Source organism: Tasmannia lanceolata, unplaced genomic scaffold (genome assembly GCF_043159265.1).
Source record: "Tasmannia lanceolata isolate RefF3 unplaced genomic scaffold, GAP_Taslan_0.1 ptg000113l, whole genome shotgun sequence".
NCBI classification, from domain to species: domain Eukaryota; kingdom Viridiplantae; phylum Streptophyta; class Magnoliopsida; order Canellales; family Winteraceae; genus Tasmannia; species Tasmannia lanceolata.
The window spans coordinates 176,673-195,964 of record NW_027518790.1 but is presented as its reverse complement, the minus strand read 5'-3'; the positions used below and the strand labels follow the sequence as shown (position 1 = coordinate 195,964).

Below are 19,292 nucleotides of genomic sequence, written 5' to 3'. Positions count from 1 at the left end.
CCTTAGGTTCGGTTTTACTCCGACAAGACCATGGATTATTCCGGGATGTATCGGATGATAACTCTGATCAACATCCACCACTATCTTTCCGGAGACCGTTTCGGTCGTGGATATTCAAAGCCAGATTTATCTCAAGTTTATCGCAAGGTTGAAGACGAATTGGATAAGGATAAGGATAAAAATCTCCTTAATTTGTTAAAGGCACCCACCCAAATTTTATTTAAAAGGCCTTTGCAATGTACACGTATCTCATTTTTTGAAAAGGCAAACAGATATGTGGGAGTAGGAGAAAGTCTTTTGACTTTAAGGCCCCACTTGAAACCCCACTCCCACTTAATAGTATTGCCACCCCATGTCAAAACAAAAGAGGTTGAGGCTGTGTTACTGTCATGGTTTTAAATTTCGACCGAGACCGAAACCCATGAAAATCGAAACAGCCATTTATTTCGACCGCAATTTCGGTTTTCCCGAAATTTGACCAAAATTTTTTTTAATATTAATTTAATATTTCAACGAAATTTCGGTAATTTCGGCCGAAATTTCGGTAATTTCGGCCGAAATTTCATATTTAATAAAATATTACTTTCGGGGTTTTGTACCAGATTTCGACCGAAATTTCAAACTCCGAAACCGGTACCGAAACCGAAATTTTAAACCTTGGTTACTGTTACCCATGACTCTACTTTGGGTGCTGCAATCAAAATTGACCAAATGATTTTAAAAGGATCCAAAAACCATTTTATTTGACCACGACAGTTGTTGTGAAAGTGCTAAGTTCAAAATTGGCCAAATGAATTTCAGTTTTCAGTTAAACCGTTTTATTTTTCTTCCACAACTGAAACCGAAACCAAAAACCGAATTTCTGAATTTATAAAACCGAAACGAACCTCTCCACTGTTGAACCGAACCGAATGGACCGACCGAATTTGGTTTGGTCGGTTAATTCGGTTTTAACGGATTAATCCTCACCCCTATTCTCGGGTACGGTCTTGGTTGAGAAGCAAGAAAAAGGGTTGAGGTTTTCCAGTTTACATGTTAATCCCGTTGTAATGCTTATTATAATGTTTTTTGACAGTGGAAGATCATGTTCTCTCTTGTGGATGTAGGCATATTGGTCGAAGCACAAAATTTCGGTGCTCATCTTATGGGATGTGTATACTTTTACTTTTTGTTTATTTGTGCATGATTGGATTAGATTTGTCCCGCATTTTTTCTCAAGTCAAGTACTGGTGAACGAAAGGCGAAGTAAGATCAAACCACCGATCAACGATTGGTGTCTGTAGCCGATCAAGGACTAGTGTACGTAGGCGATTGAAGCCGATCAAGGACTAGTGTACATAACAGATCGAAGGAAGATTAAGCCTCGAGGAAAATAACTTCAATACCCTTAAAGTCATCGTAAATAATTAAAACACTCCCGTGAATAAAAAATGATCAAGATATCTCAATTGGGTAAAAATGAGCGGGATACCCCCTTAGCCATGAAAAATAACAAAAATACTAGGGGTGCAACTCAAGTCGGGTTGAGGCGAACCTGAACGCAACCCGAGGAACCATTTTTTCAACCTGAACCCGAGTTCCAACCCGATGAGGTTCAACCCAACCCGACCCAAGGAACCCTTTTTTCCAACCCAAACCTGACCTGAGTTCAACTCTACCCAACCTGAGTTTTAAGCTTACTAAGAAATGATAGAAAATGTCGGGTTTCACTCGGTCAGGTTGCCCGGTCGGGTTGCCCAAGACCTCAACCCAAACCCGATTCAAACTCAACCCGGGTTGGGAAAGCTTAACTCGAACCTGAACTCAACCCAACCTGACCCTACTTTTTTCTGGTAGAACCCGACCCAAGTTGCACCCCTAAAAATACCCCTAGTCATGGCAAATGCCTAAAATACCCCAATGACATGAAATGATCTAAATACCACATATAGGGTAAAACGAACCAGAATAACCCTGAATAGTGGAGAATGACAGAAATACCCCTTATATTGGGTAAAGTGACCAAAATGCTCTTGCGTCATGGAAAGAGACTCAAATAACCCTATAACATAAAAATGATAGAGACACCACATATCAGGTGAAATGACAAGAATACCCTGGATCGTGGAAAATGACTAAAATAACACTACGACATAAAATAATCAAAATACCTCATATCCGGTAAAAATGACCCGCATACCACTAGTAATGAAAAATGACTAAAATACACTCGGGACATAAAAATGATCAAAATACCCCATATCGGGAAAATGACTAGACTACCCTTGAGTTACGGAAAATAACTTCCATGGGTCGTGAAAATGACTAAAATACCCCCATGATATCAAAATGATAAAAAAAATTCACCATATCAGCTAAAACTGACCAGAATACCACTGGGTCATGAAAAAAAATACAAATAAACCCCTTAATCATGGAAAATTACTAACATACCCCATGACATAAAAATGAACAAAATGCACAAATCGGGTAAAACTGAGCGGAAAGCCCTTCGTCATGAAAAATGACGAAAATGCCACTAGTCATGAAAAATACTAAATGGACATAAAATGACCAAAATACCCTCATATCGGTTAAAATGACAGTAATACCCCTAGGTTTTGGAAAATGATCGAAATACCCTATGTCCTGTAAAAAATGTCCAAACTACCCCTAAATCAGAGAAAATGACTTAAATACCCCCAAGATATTAAAATAATCAAAATAACTAATATCATGTTAAAATGACCAGAACACCCCTGAGTCATGAAAAATGACCAAAATGCCTATAGTCATGAAAAATGACTAAAATAGCCCATAAAAATAATCAAAATACCACACATTCGGTCAAAAATAACCAGAATACCCCAAGTCATGGAAAATGCCCCTATATTGTGTAAAATGACCAAAATACCCCTGAGTAATGAAAAATGACTAAATTACCCTAATAACAATAAAGTGATCAAAATACTTCATATCGGATTAAGTTACAAGAATATCCCTAGGTCATGAAAAATCACTACAATACCTCTACGGTATAACAGTGATCAAAATATCCCATTGGATTTGCATTGGGCATATTTTAGTAATTTTTCATAGAATAAACAAGAGATTATTTAAATTTAGATATGAAATCCAAACCTTTACATGGCCATCCAAATAACACTAATTATAAATTTTTGAATTTTCAGCTTTTGGGTTTCAATTCCACAAATTTTGGAAATCCAAATTCAACTTTAAATCCAAATCCAAGACGTATCCAAAAAGGCCCTAACCTTTCTGTCCATCACCAATAAGCCTAACCCACAAACAGAATATAGCATGTGCACAACACAATTAGCTAGTTACCACTTTATTTCTTAAAAGGAAAGGACTCTCTCTCTCTCTCTCTCTCTCTCTCTCTCTGACCGTCATCCTCATCTTCTCAACAAAAAACCGTCTTCTAAAACACCCTTAGAAAAACCGCTCCTCCTCCTATGAAGGCGATGTCGGCGGGACCATTGGTGCTGTCTGAATAGATGACGCCGAATCTTAGATCAATATGGAGGACAGTGCACACTCATGATGCAGTGGACATGAGCAGTGGAGAAGAGGACGAGGAGCTGTGACCGTCCTTGTTTTTTTAAGAACACCCAAAAGGAGAGACAAAACTTGGTATATGCATGGCACATACTCATGTGAATTTATCAGCGCCCTTAAAAATTTATGGATTTGTGATCCAAAATTTTCAAATTAACAAATTTGTAAATTTTTTGTTTGGATGATCTCGTGAGGATTTGGATTTCAAATCCAAGATTTTAAATCTCTACTCCTTGGATTTGAATTTTAAATTTCACAAATAAAAATAAGTCTCACCTCACAGGAAATAACAAAAATTACCCTAGTTCATTTAAAATAACTAATATTACCATCTCGCGAGAAATGCTAAAAATACTCACATCTAAAATGATCAAAATATCTATAATATGGAAAAATGACCTAATTACACCACTCATAAAAATTGTCAAAACTCAAAACACTGCTACCTCATGAGAAAGGACAAAAATATCCCTATCTCATGAAAAATGGACATAATACTCCCAAGACAAAACAACCACAATACCCATATCTAATGAAAAATAATAAAAATAACCATATATCATAATAAATGACTAAAGTACCCATCTGTCAAAGAAATAAACTAAAAGCCAAGATCAATCCACAACATGCAATAAAAACCAACTCTGATCCACCACATGCACCATCTCCCTCAATTTCTCCATCGGCTTCTCCTTGACATGCCAGCCCAGATAGTTTTATATCCTTTTAGTAGCTTCTCCATTATTTTGTCCTTCTCTCTATCCCCGTCATGCCTGTTTTCCTCCTACAATCAAACAAGGGAGCCAAACAGATAACTTAAAATACATCAATAAAAATAAAATGGAAGTCATGTGCAACAATAGTCATGTATAGCAGCTAAGCAAGAAGCATGCAGATGAATTAAAGTTTAAGATGGCACATATAATTAAAGAGTCATTGTTTAGAAATATTAGTGCCTCAATAGAGAAGAACTCACTTATAATAAACAATAGCATCTGTATTTGGGTAACACATGAAAACGGGAAAAAGTGGCCCCCTCTTTCCATCCATCATGAAGGCTGTAACATCTTTCACTCCGATGTGTAAAAGTCACTATGGAATGTAGTCATTGTCACATTAAAGATCAATCAGTGATAAGATGATTATAATCAATCCAATTACATATTAAAAATTCAAACAAGTGGGATTGGTTGGGCCTTGTTCTCATAACTATTTGGTTTCTGATTGAATGGTAATAAGAAACTCTTAATGGGGACAATTGAGAATGATGGTAGTGACATGTCTATATAGAACGGTTCGGGGTAAAATCGGTATACACGGTACCGACCCTCAAACCCCTTCTCCATCACTCAACTGGATCGATACAACCCCCGCAGCAACACTTCGTAGCGAACATTGATTGGACCGCCTTGATACTTCTCCCTTGACCGGTACCGAGCTACCAGGGAAATCAAACACAATCGCGGGGATCTCGCCCCCAAGCGACTAATCCGGACGGCTGTTATACGTAAGACGCGGCTTTTGAATTCAAAACATCCCGCCTAAATCACCATCCACTATCTCCACCCGGAATCGCAGGAAATCATATCTCCATCTATCATGCACCACGTGGGCTAAATTAAAGGCCTAATTGATATCTCCAAGATTGCGAATCTCCTCCCCTATAAAAAGGGGTCTATACACTCAAGCAAAGAGGCATTCCTTTCTCCTTCTCTTCCTTTGGTCTGGGAACTTATCTTGGCCCTCCCTCCTATCCACCGTTCATTGTCTGTGATTGCCTATCTCTGACTTGAGTGTCGAAGTGGTCGTCCGGAGCCACAACTTCAGGCCCACTGACGCTTTCTCTGTGTGTGCAGGATCACAGGTTCTGTGAAGCTAGTTCGTGCAGTCAGATTTTGGGCGTCATCAAATTGGCGCCATCCGTGGGACCCGACTATGCCAAAGTTGAAAGCTACCTCCGAACCTAACGGTGGAATTGTTATGAGAAGCCAAGCAAGTCAACGAGACCGCGAACCACCGGAGGAGACGGGAGAGATGGGTACTTCCGGCGACGCTCCAGTAACGATGACCGTCTTCAACCAACTCACACAGCAACTTGGAAGCGTCACGGCCGCCCTCCAACAAGTACTCCAAAGGATCCCTCCCCAACCGGCAGCGCCGCCTCCGCCTATAAACCCGTCGGGCGAAGAAATTCGTCACGTCGAGATTTCAGAAGAACAAGGATCCTCAGAAGGACGAAATCCACAGAGTCAAAGACCCCGCCAACGCCAACAAGGGTCTGCCTCAATCACCAGCCCGCCACCCGACCATCGCCGTGATAATCGCCATCAAAGAGGTGACAACTCGATGATGGAACCAGCGAATCTAGCCCACCGGGACGATGATCGGATGCCTCTACGAAGAGGAAGTCCTACGAGGAACAATCAAGCAGAAGAAAACCCCACCATCATGGCGGATCTCCAACGCCAGATAAGAGAACTCCAACAACAAATGAAGGTGCCCTGCGACCTGGACCTCTTGGCAGAATGGGATAGCGAAATCACTTCTCCATTCGTTCCAAGAATCTCCAATGCCATCGTTGCTATGAATTCTGACATGCCTCGGTTAGACCTCTATGACGGGTCATCCGACCCTCTTGAGTTTCTTCGAACTTACCGCCGTGCGATGGTAATCAGGAATGCCTCAGACGCCACGATGTGCAAAGCCTTTTCCGCCTATCTAAAGAAAGATGCTAGCAACTGGTACAGTCGGTTAAGGCCAAACTCCATTGAATCATTCCACGAACTATGAAAGGAGTTTGTCGCTTATTTCGTTAATAGTCGGCCCCGAAAGAAGCCAGCCGATGCTCTTCTGACTTTACGGCAAGGAAATGACGAAACATTACGGAAGTTCATCGGTCGGTTCCGAGTGGAACTCCACCAAATTAACAAACCGAACTTCGATATGGTTCGCGCCGCACTCCGCCATGCCCTCCGAGATAGACATGAAAGTCGCCTTGAATGTGAATCCTCCTCGTGACCTCCAAGAACTCATGGCCACTGCGGATAGATACATCAATAATGAGGAATCATTTGCCATGGAAAGGGAGTTGGAGAACACCCGAGGAAATGAAAAGCGGAAAGACGATTCTAGGGCGCTACCAAGTCATAAGCAGGCAAGAAACAACAATCGACAGAATCGTCGCGCCCCAAATCCCCAGTTTGATAGGGTCAACCACACTCCATTGAACAACACCATCTCAAATATCCTATACGAAATCAGCGATAGAGAACCCATACACTGGCCCGAAAGAATGACAAACTCGGGAAAAGGTAAAAGCTCCAGCAAATATTGTCATTTTCACCAGGATCATGGGCACACCACCGACAATTGTTATCATTTGAAGAATGAAATCGAAAGACTCACGAGCCTTGGCTGGATTGATCGTTACCTTCAAAATTCCCCAAGGAGCCAACAACGACCCAGATCCAAAATTCACCGGTCGGACGAACATCGTCGCGTGCCAAACCACCGGGCGGAAAGCAATAGGCAAAGAGCTTCGAATCAGGAGGAAGCACCTAAGATCACCAAAAATATTGACACCATCTATGGAGATCCGGCGTCCGGAGGACCAACCGAGGAAGGACGCGCACTTTATGTGGAACAAATCAACTCCATAGAAAACCCCTCCAAGAAGTCAAGGACGGACCCAAGTACCAGTGTACCCATCACCTTTACCGAGGCAGATTATGGAACGATAGATCGACAGCATGATGTTGTGGTAGTCCGACTCACCATCGCCAACTTTAATGTGGGGCGAATCTTGATAGACACTGGAAGCTCGGTCAATGTCCTCCATCGGGACGCCTTCGCCGAAATGGACATCAGCAGTGATAGGCTGGAGCCTGTTGACTGGTCCATCTTCGGATTCTCCGAAGGAGAAATCAAGGTACGAGGAAAAATCAAACACCCCGTAACATTTGGAACTCACCCAACCCAGCGCACCGTCATGCAAACCTTCGTAATAGTCAGCGTCCCTTCCACTTATAATGGGATCATTGGAAGGCCAGCGCTGAATGAACAGGGGGCAGTGGTTTCCACTGCCCATTTGAAAATAAAGTTTCCCACAAAACGTGGTGTTGGAGAAGTTATCGGCGACCAGGAGAAAACCCGCGAGTGCTACGCCGCCCTGTTGAAAAAGAAAAGGCCGCCAAAGAAACTTTCTCCATTGGTGGTCCCGACCCTCGGGTTGAGGTAAAGCAGGGAGAACCGGTTGATGAACTCACGAAAATTCCTCTGTTCCACGGCTCCGACGAACAAACCGTCCAAATAGGTTCTCTCCTGTCAGGTAAGCTTAAAACTGACCTCGTCAATTTCTTAAAGACTAACTCGGATATCTTCGCCTGGTCCGCCTCCGATATGCAGGGAATTCCCTCCGATGTAGCGGTCCACAAGCTGAACATGGACCCAAACTCCAAGCCGGTCAAACAAAAGAAACTCAATTTCGCCGCCGAAAGACAAAAGCACATCAAGGAAGAAGTAGATAAACTCCTCGATGCCAAATTCGTCAGAGAAATTCGCTACCCGGAGTAGCTTGCCAATGTTGTGATGGTCAGGAAATCCAACGGCAAGTGGCGAATTTGCATAGATTTCACGGATCTCAACAAAGCATACCCCAAAGATTGTTACCCGTTACCGAGGATCGATCACCTCATTGATGCCACCGCCGGGCATGAGATGCTAAGCTTCATGGATGCCTTCTCCGGGTACAACCAGATTCAAATGTATGGTCCCAACATTCCAAAAACTTCCTTCGTCACCGACCAAGGGTTGTTTTGTTACGAAGTCATGCCTTTCGGCCTCAAAAAACGCTGGCGCCACGTACCAATGTCTCGTCAATAAAAATTTTGCCGAACAAATTGGGAAGAACATGGAAGTATATGACGACGACATGCTCGTTAAAAGCCTCAAAGCACAGAACCACATCGCCGACCTTGAAGAGGCCTTCGCCGTACTCCGACGGAACCGAATGAAGTTGAACCCCGGCAAGTGTGCTTTTGGGGTTACCTCCGAAAAATTTCTAGCCAGCAAGGAATTGAGGCCAATCCTGAAAAAATAAAAGCACTGTTAGAAATTACAGCGCCGAAGGAAGTCCGAGATGTACAAAGACTCACCGCCGAATTACGAGTCAATCGGATCAGAGTCCACAGTGATTCGCAATTGGTGGTCAGCCAAGTAAATGGCTTCAGCGAAGCTAAAGAAGAGCGGATGATCAAATACCTAGAAAAGGTGAGAAAGAAAATCTCCACCTTTGAAGAATTCCAGATAGTACAGATTCCCCGGACCTTAAATACCCGCGCTGACGCTCTCTCCAAGATGGCCTCGTCCGGAAGGTCTGAACCAGGAAAAATCTATACCGAGATCTTCTCTCAACCTAGCGTTGAGAGAGAAGAAATCCTACAACTCAACGAGGAACCTAGTTGGAGGGATCCTATAGTACGATACTTAAAAGACGGTGTCGTACCCTCAGATAGAAAGGAAGCTCGACGCCTGGTTGCCAAGGCCGCCTATTACATCTTCGATGGACAGGAGTTGTACAAGCGGTCCTTTTCATGGCCTTTATTGAAATGCCTCCGACCCTCCACTGCAGAACTCGCCATGAGAACTCTCCATGAGAGAAGTCCACGAAGGAATCTGTGGTGATCACTCGGGAGGAAAGATGTTAGCTCACAAAATCCTTCGCCGAGGTTTTTTCTGGCTAACCCTTCAACAAGACGCATCTGATTTCGTCAGAAAATGCGAACAATGCCAGAAGTTCGCTACCGTACCTCGTCTCCCTGCAGTCCCCTACAAACCCATCTCCAATCCAGTCCCGTTTGCTATGTGGGGAATCGATTTATTAGGGCCTTTTCCAAACTCGACCAAGAGACACCGAATGATGTATGTCACCAATGACTACTTCACCAAATGGGTAGAAGCCAAGGCAGTGAAGAAAATTACTTCCAAAGAAACGGAAAACTTCTTCTATCATGATATCATTTGTAGGTTCAGTATTCCGCGGGTCCTTGTAACTGACAACAAAACCCAATTTGCGAGCCGGCGGTTCAAAGACTTTTGCGGAAAACTCGGTATCGAACAACAGTTCACCTCAGTTGGCCATCCACAAGCCAACAGACAAGTGGAAGTAACCAATCGAACTCTCTTACAGGGATTGAAGAAACGCGCAGAAAACGCCCGGGGCTTATGGGCAGAAGAATTACCAAATCTCCTCTGGGCCTATCGAACCACCCCCAGGACCGCGACAGGAGAGTCGCCATTCAGCCTCACCTTTGCGGTAGACGCGGTCATACCTGTTGAAATTGGAGCCCACTCTCCAAGGCTTAAGGCATTCAACGAGAGGGCTAATCCCAACCACCTAAGGAGTAGCCTCGACCTCGTCGAAGAAACTAGAGAAAAAGCCTGAGTCAGGATGGCCGCGTATCAGCACAGAGTCGCCTGATACTACAACTCTAGGATGAAGGAAAGAGCGATAAGGACGGGCGACTTGGTGCTATGACGATCTGAAGTCTCCGACCCTCGCAACTCAAGAAAATTGGCTCCCACCTGGGAGGGACCCTACCGCGTATCCCGTACTCTCCAGCCAGGATCGTATCAATTGGAAGACTTAGAGGGCAACCCCATTCCCCGCACTTGGCATATTTTGAATCTGAAAAAGTTCTACCAGTAATGTAGTTCGTTTCAATTTTTTTATTTCCAATAAATCTGTGTTTGTTCTTTGCCTCTGTGATATTGCAGAAATGTGATCATTCTCCCCAAGTAATGAAATCTCCTTTTCGATTATCCATCCACAAAAGCGATTACTCCCCAGCATTAATAAATCTCCAAATCGAACGAGCTACGAACGAAGGATAAAAGATACGACCCATAAACCGGTGCCTGAAGAGGCCCGGTAGAGAGTCTATCTATTTGAAAGATACGACCCATAAACTGGTGCCCGAAGAGGACCGGTAGAGAGCCTATCTACTTAAAAGATACGACCCATAAACCGGTGCCCGAAGAGGCCCGGTAGAGAGTCTATCTATTTGAAAGATACGACCCATAAACCGGTGCCCGAAGAGGCCCGGTAGAGAGTCTGTCTACTTAAAAGATATGACCCATAAACCGGTGCCCGAAGAGGCACGGTAGAGAGTCTATCTATTTAAAAGATACGACCCATTAACCGGTGCCCGAAGAGGCCCGGTAGAGAGTCTATCTACTTGAAAGATACGACCCATAAACCGGTGCCCGAAGAGGCTCGGTAGAGAGTCTATCTACCTGAAGGATATGACCCATAAACCGATGCCCAAAGAGGCTCGGTGAAGAGTCTATCTACAAAATACTATCTTGCCAGAATCAGGAAAAAATTTACTATCACCAGTAAAAAGTAAAAATGTTTCAAATACATCACCATAAATAGGGATCGCCTCGAAGGACGAACCCTTCCATCAACACCAAAATGAAATTAAGTCTTATAGAACCAATTCATAAGAAAAGCAAAAAGAAAATTGCAAGGGCCCTGCCCCTAAGCATCCTTCTCCAAATCTTCTACAGCAGAGGGCGCTCCAACGGGCGGAACAGAGGATTCCGCTCCAGGAGATGCAACCGTGAGGTTCGCCTCGTTCGCTTCAGTCGCCTCAAAATCCTCTCCCTCGGAAAGTTCGGTCTCAGGCGGTCCTTCCAGCCTGTCGACGGGAAATATGGAGTCTATGGCCTTAACCTGGTTTCGGCAGTCAATGAACCCCTTCGCCTCAAACTCTAGGACGTGAAGTGCCATATCCGTTTGATACTCTTGAGATTGGCAGAACTCGGCAATCGTCAGGGACCGAATCTCTCCTTCTCGCTGCACAATCTCATCCCGCACCTTCTCGAGGTTAGCACGGATCTCCTTTTCTCGGTTAAGTTCATCCTTAACCCTCTGAAGCTCAGCCTGGGCATCCGCCTGAAGCTTTCTTGCATCTGCCAAGGATTCCTCGAACACCTTCCTATCATTCGCCCGTGAATCCGCGTAATTCTTTACCTCCTTGGACGTGTGAGCATAGAAAGATTGGTACTTGTCCATGCGCCGCGAAGTATAAGAACAAATATCTGACAACTGTGAATAAAAGGGGGAGAAATAAATATTCGCAAAGCCTAAAGGACGTTCAGAGAATTAAAGATAAAAGCACACACCTTCTTCGCCAAAGCGACCATGTCCCGGCCCAAAGAATAATGCGAACACTTCTCGATCTCTGCCAAGTCTCTTGGTAAGACGCTCGTCATCGCCATCTCTACAGCCACCCTCGGGTTACAAAGGGCAGAATCTTCAGTACCCCCACCTTCCAATTAGGATCAAAATAAGGCCCCTGTTGGGTCGCCTGATCGTTCGAAAGAGTCACCAGCTTAAAAAGAGCCTGGGTCCCATCGCAACCCTCGGCGGGCAGGGTCACCTGAGTCACAACTGGGTCTTTACCTTTAAGACCCTCCCCCTCTGCCGACTTACCCTTCTTGCTAGGGCTCTTCCCCGGCAAATCAGCTTGCCGCTTGCCATGTACAGATTTCTCCAGAGATGCAACATCCTTGGACTCTACGGTCGACACCGACCCTTTTCTAGCCTTAGCCGCCTGGTGCTTCAAGGCTCTCTCCTGTTTCTGCCGAGCTACTTCCTCGGCATTCAATCTCCTCGCCTCCTCCATTACCGATGCAAAAATATTAGGGCCCGAACCTTGCGCCGCCATTTCTGTGATAAAACCAAGAAACAAGTCACGATACAGTGAAAAGGAAGTAAATAAAAGAATGGAAAAGGTCGAAAGAGGGAATCACCAAAATGACTCTCGTCAACACTCGTCTCATACTCCTCCCACTCTTCCTCACCTTCATCCCGAGCCTCATCCTCCGAATCTGCCACAACGTTACTTAAACCAAATTTGACCAATACCCGTTCGGATTTAAAATCCCGAACATCAAACCTTTCCTTTCCTACTTCCATACCCCTACCTACAACATCGCTAAAAACCAGCTGACTCAATGTTCCTAAGGAAAACTTCAGCCCCATTTTCTCCTCATTGGGCTCTCTCCAATCAAAGGGAAATCGCCACTCGGCTGTTTGAGGCTGCTTCACGAAGAAAAATTCATTCTTCCACCGTTTGATGGAAGACGGAGATCCGCCCATGATCATCAATGTCCGACGCTGGGCCACATCTACCCAGTCCCCTTTCATCTTCATAAGAAAACACTTCCGAATAACATCCAAGGATAGTGGAGCCCTCACCATTTTACTTTTTACTATGTACGCCAGGAGGCCCCTCCACCCATTTGGAAAAATCTGGGACTGTGCCAAGCCAAAGAAATAAAAAAAGTATATCAGAATCGGATGAAGAGGAAAGCGGACACCCGCCTCAATAACCTCTTTGTAGAAGGCTGTCTCCCCCTCCATGTTGCTACTGCACGCCCGCTCGTTGGAGGTAGGGAGCCAAACTTTATACTCATCTGGAATATGATACTTCTTCCGCAACCGCCTGAGATCTGAGAGTTGAAGAATGCCCATTGAGCTCATGGTAACTTCAGGACGATATATCCTGCCAGGAGGCACGTGTGGCTTATGAAGCTCCATCGACTCCCTAGCAAGACACCTAATCTGGACATCCATCGGTGCCGAACGTGAATCACTCCTATCCTCAACCAACGCAGCAATTACGGGGGCATCACTCGGCACCAACTCTGCTGCACTTGGGGGTTCGAGGGGAAGAATCGGATCTACCTCTTTTCTTGGACGTGGCGCTACCTCTTCTGTGACCCTCCACTCCTTTCAATCATCATGCCACCACCTACTTTCTTGGCCTTAATTTTACGCCTCTTCGCCGACGATTGCTCCGGTATGCTCTCCGCCTCCATTTCCAATGGGATCCGGGGAGAAGAGGATGATTCCTCCATTCCCATGGGCTCAATCGACCGGTTCTGTGAATCCGTGATCGCCGACATGACAATTTTAAAGAAATAAAATACAAAGATCGGGTTGAGAAACGGACCGGTGGAATCAGAGAGAAAAGCTGTGAAGCTCGCCGGAGAAGACGAACCAGTGCCCTTAGAGAAAGAAGAAATCGGGCCGGACAACTTGAAATTTCACGAATCCTCGAGCAACGCAAGAGAACGAAGCAAAACGGAAAATTCTGACAGAAAAAGGAGGACGATTCGCCGGAAAAAGGGGACTTTACGCCAAAAATCTAACGGAATCTCGCCAGAGTAGAAGAAAGAGACGACGGGAGGAAAAAAATAAACAAAAGTAAAAAATAAAATGGAAACAGGCGGGCTTTTATAAGACCCGAAGGCGGAAAATCAAAAGTCGCGTCCGTCTAACGTTAGATGACACATGGCGTCCCGTAATCCACGCACGACTTTTAAGAGCATTAAAGACGTCGTTTTCTCATCATTATTTAAAGAGCAAAAAACCGTCATTACCCAAGAGTCGCGACTGTTACACGTGTCTCTTCAAGGCACCTATTCAAGACATGACTACCCGTAGCCCTAACGTAAAACTTGCTCCGGTACCGAGTGTCATATGGAAAAACTGATATTCCCGCGTTATGCGAAATTCGTGCCAAGGTCCGAATACATTCGGCCCCGACTGTTATCTATCAAGTGACGTGCCTACCATACATCTACGCACTACTTGCAATATTGAACAAAAAGTGTTACTAGGAAACAACAGAAATAACAAAAATCATTTTATTCACAAGTAAAAGAACATTTACAAAAGGAGGGCTTCTAGGCCAAATGCGAGAAAGAAAATACACTCAAGACCGTACTGAACTACAGCTAACTACAAAAAGCAAAATGCGGCTGACAATTCACCATCTCAAACAAACGGCCTTCTACTGGGATGTTTAACCAGATGCTCGAGAAGGAAACTGTGGAGGTTCAACACCGGGGACTTCAGTATCATACGCCTGGTGAACCACCAAGTACTGCCAGACATTGGACCTCACCATCGCCACGACACCCGCTTGGCACAATCTTCTTTGCCACGGGAGGAGGCTTCAAACTGACTATGCCAAGGTCGTGGCCGAGGATGCAATCATTCGTCCGGATCCTCTTCAGGGTCTTCCTCAGGATCCTCCTCCGGCGAATTCTCCTCCAGATGAGGCTCAGGACGAGGTGACATGAAGCCGACCCTCGTATCGCCTTCGATTACCCCTTGTAACATCACCTTCAGGGCCTCGTTCTCCATTTCCAACTTCTCAACTTTAGCCCTTAGTCGGAGAACCTCCGAGCCTTGCCGAAGAAGTTGATCCGCCACCCTGCATCCCCTCGCCATAGTATGCTTCAAAGATTGCTTATAATTGGCAACGAAGCTAGGAACGTCACAAGGAGCGAGGCAATCTCAGGGAGCGGGGGTACGCGAATGCTCTTGGGGTTCCACTTTCCGCTTCTTCTTACTCTGGGAGCCGCGATCCGCCCCCTCAACACCAGCCAATGGGGAAATCACGGCCACTGGAGTCACCACTTCCGGTGAACCAAATCCCTCTGCGATCCCCTGGTTCTCCGAGACACCGGCTCCCCGACGAAAACCGGAGGCTCCTCTTCTCTATCTGATGGCGAATTCACTTCTACCACCGAAATTATCGCCCTGGTTGATCATCGCCGACAAGCTCCTGAGACATTTTCAACAAAGAAAAACTGAGAGGGAGAGAGAAAGGGGAAAGAAAGAAGATATGGCGAATAGTTCTTTCCCTCACTCCCATTTTATAACGATCGTTAGGCGGGAAAATCGAGCGGGATTTAATGTCCCACCGGTTTTCGAAATCTCCTCCGAAGCGGGAAAATAACAACCTGGCCGGCTTTTCGAAAAAACGCGCAAAAAAAAAGGCGGGATTCAAATGTTTCCGCCGTTTCTCGAAAACCCATAAGGATAGAATAACGCGCCTATCAAGCGACGTGACACATTGAATTCACCCACCGATTCCCGATAAAGGCGCTTCAACTCCATCATCTTTAGAGAGTCGGCACCGATTCACCGCTTGAGAATTTAACTACTTCCTTGACCCTTACAAAGGGACAAGAAAGTAGGGGGCAGTATGTTAGGGGTAAAATCGGTTTACATGGTACCGACCCTCAAACCCCTTCTCCATCACTCAATTGGATCGATACAACCCTCGCAGCAACACTCTGTAGCGAACGTTGATTGGACCTCCTTGATAATTCTCCCTTGACCGGTACTGAGCTACCAGGGAAATCAAACACAATCGTGGGGATCTCGCCCAAGCGACTAATCCGGACGGCCGTTATATGTAAGGCGCGGCTTTTGAAATCAAAACATCCCGCCTAAATCACCATCCACGATCTCCGCCCGGAATCGCAGGAAATCATATCTCTATGATCTCATTCTCCATCCATCACGCACCACGTGGGCTAAATTAAAGGCCTAATTGATATCTCCAAGATCGCGAATCTCTTCTCCTATAAAAAGGGGTCTATACACTCAAGCAAAGAGGCATTCCATTATCCTTCTCCTCCTTTGGTCTGGTAACTTATCTTGGCCCTCCCCCCTATCCACCGTTCATTGTCTGTGATTACCAATCTCTGACTTGAGTGTCGAAGTGGTCGTCCGGAGCCACAACTCCGGGCCCACTGACGCTTTCTCTGTGAGTGCAGGATCACAGGTTCTACGAAGCTTGTTCGTGCAGTCAGATTTTGGGCGTCATCAAGAACATAACTTGAGTGGAAAGGAGATAAAAACAGGAGCAGCATCTAAGTATAAGTTTCTGATCATAGTGGTGATACTTATTTAACGAAAAAGGATGAATACATATGGCAAGCTTTCAGGGGAAGGGAAAAAGGAAAGCAATGCTGAATTTTGTGCAATTAACATACTGTACACTAATTATTCGACATAAAACATAAAAATAAAAAAAGAGGGGCTTAGAAAACTCACATACTGTGCACTGATGACTGAATAATACAGAACGATTCAACATAAAACTTGAAAATAAAAAGGAGGGCCGTAGAGAAAAGGTGTTTAAACAAGGATTCAAAGGACAGTTAAACAGGTACATGATGTTGCACCATTTTTTAGTTTTTAAAGAAAAACATAGAGAGCCGGCAACTTGCGACAACTTACATTATTAAAAGGACCACCACAAGTAACATAGCTTCTGAAGGAGCCAATGGTTGCAACAGCCAGTAGGGGTCAAAAAACTAAAGTGGTATTGAATCAAGCAACCACCCAACACCACAGGATTTGCAGTATAAAAATATAAACAGAAAATTCAAACCAATTGCAAATCAATATGAAGAGAGAACACACATCAATAAAAATAAAAGGCGATGATATTCTCACCCCCCCCCCCTCTGCAGTACTTGCACACCCCCCTTATAACGTGATTTGACATAAAGTTGCCCACTTTTCACGTCAAATCACGCTATAAGGGGGGTGTGCACGTAATGCGCGGGGGGGGGGGGGGGGGGGGGGGGGTGAAAATATCATCTCCCAAAATAAAATGGAAGTCATGTGCAACAATAGTCACGTATAGCAGCTTAGCAAGAAGAACAACTCACTTATAATAAACAATAGCATCTGTGATTGGGTAACACATGAAAACAGGAAAAAGTGGGATTGGTTGTAACATCTTTAACTTCGATGCGTGAAAGTCATTGAATGTAGTCATTGTCTCAATAAAGATCAATTAGTGATAAGATGATTATAATCAATCCAATTACATATTAAAAATTCAAACAAGTGGGATTGGTTTCTGTTTGAATGGTAATAAGAAACTCTTAATGGGGACAATTGTGAATGATGGTAGTGACATGTCTATATCGAACATAACATGAGTGGAAAGGAGATACAAAAACAGGAGCAGCATCTAAGTATAAGTTTCTGATTATAGTGGTGATACGTATTTAATGAAAAGGAGGAATACATATGGCAAGCTTTCAGGGGAAGGGGAAAAGGAAAACAATGCTGAATTTTGTGCAATTAACATACTGTGCACTAATGATTCGACATAAAACATAAAAAAAAAGAGGGGCTTAGAAAACTCACATACCGTGCACTGATGACTGAATAATACAGAACGATTCAACATAAAACTTGAAAATAAAAAGGAGGACCGTAGAGAAAAGGTGTTTCAACAAGGATTCAAAGGACGGTTAAATAGGTACATGATGTTGCACCATTTTTTAGTTTTAAAGAAAAACATAGAGAGCCAGCAACTGGCGGCCCCTTATATTATTAAAAGGACCACCACAAGTAACATAGCTTCTGAAGGAGCTAATGGTTGTAACAGCCAGTAGGGGTCAAGAAACTAAAGTGGTATTGAATCAAGCAACCACCCAACACCACAGGATTTGCAGTATAAAAATATGAACAGAAAATTCAAACCAATTGCAAATCAATATGAAGAGAGAACACAAAACTGTCCCCTTTCATTCATTGTATTTGCTTATACAAACAGTAACAAAAACTCATAATTTCTAAACAGACTCTGCACTAGCTTGTATCCAACCCCAACCCTTCCAGCAGTCTTTTAACAATCGTGTTTCTAAAATTAGACCTTTTGTAGTTTGAACTGACTGCTTTGTGCTAATTTGAGAACACAGAAACCAGCCCATAGGCATAAGAAACAGAAAAGAGACTTCTATATTGACATCCTCTACTTGCAAAGAACTAAAGTAGACTCTTTCTTAAACTACAAGTTTCTAATCCCTTCCAAAAATGATGCTGAAAGAAACTAGAGATTCTAGATCTCTGATGAGAGGGTTTTTTCCCTACTGCATGGGTTTCATAGGAAGCACCCAAAAAGTGAGGGTTTTAAGGGAAGAAATGCCGGAAACATCTTCCAGGGATTCTCTGGGGTCTTGAATTACTAAGGCCCTGCTTGTTTTGGATTTTTAGAACCGATTGTGAGTCCAAACTGATTATTGGACACAAAATGTAATGTAAATTTGACTTGGGCAACTCCTTTGCTGAAGAGGGAATAGGTAGAGATGCTTTTGTTTTAAGGCAAGCATTGCCCTTGCTGTAATTGTTGTTTCTTTCTATTTACCAAAGAGTTCTCTTCCAATTTCCAAAAATTTGTAAATTAAAACGATCTCAAAGATAAAGAAGAAATATTATCACCAATCTCTTATCATTCAAAAAAAAAAAATGAAGGAGAATATAGAAAAGCGTATCTCAAAAGTAAATATCACATCAGTGAGCTCTGAAAACTGAAAACATTATCAATAGCCTATCCAAAAATGGAAAATGTTATTAATTGTAATGATATTATGGGGTCTCTTTAGGCATTGCTCTGCCTGATTCCCTATATTGGTTTATGTACTGGGACACCTTGTCCCTCTTTTACTTAATAAAATTCCTTGTTAATTCTCAAAAAAAAAAAAATGCAAAACGTTTCCAAACACTGAAAAGTGAAAACTGAATATAAAAATATAAGAAGTCAAGCTTAAATTCCAGTTCAAATTAAATATGAGCTGTAAGCATGAGTAAACAATGACATGGGATGCTAACTCAATGTAAAATATAAGGTACCATGCGTCTATCATGGTAAGCAACCTGGTTTTCCATGACAAAGGAGCTAAAGCAGTAACAGATGCATGAATACTGATGTTAAGGGTTCGCTCAAAATCAGCATTTGGAGTATTAAGGTCAGGTTTGGCTGCCATGAAATTTTTTTCCATGGAATCATAGTTTATCAAGTAGTGAGAGGGCTAGGGAGCACATGCCAATTTTAAAAGTACGG

At 43.7% G+C, this 19,292-nt stretch overlaps 1 protein-coding gene across 1 annotated transcript in view; it reads right to left on the bottom strand.

Annotated features, from left to right (window-relative positions):
* Window positions 1–3,918: 3,918 nt before the first annotated feature.
* Window positions 3,919–19,292, bottom strand: part of LOC143865836 (uncharacterized) — a 28,103-nt gene continuing 12,729 nt past the window's right edge. Inside the window, exon 3 of the mRNA XM_077375936.1 lies at window positions 3,919–4,342. The gene's annotated coding sequence lies outside the window, so the exon portion shown is untranslated. The remainder of the gene's footprint in view (window positions 4,343–19,292) is intronic.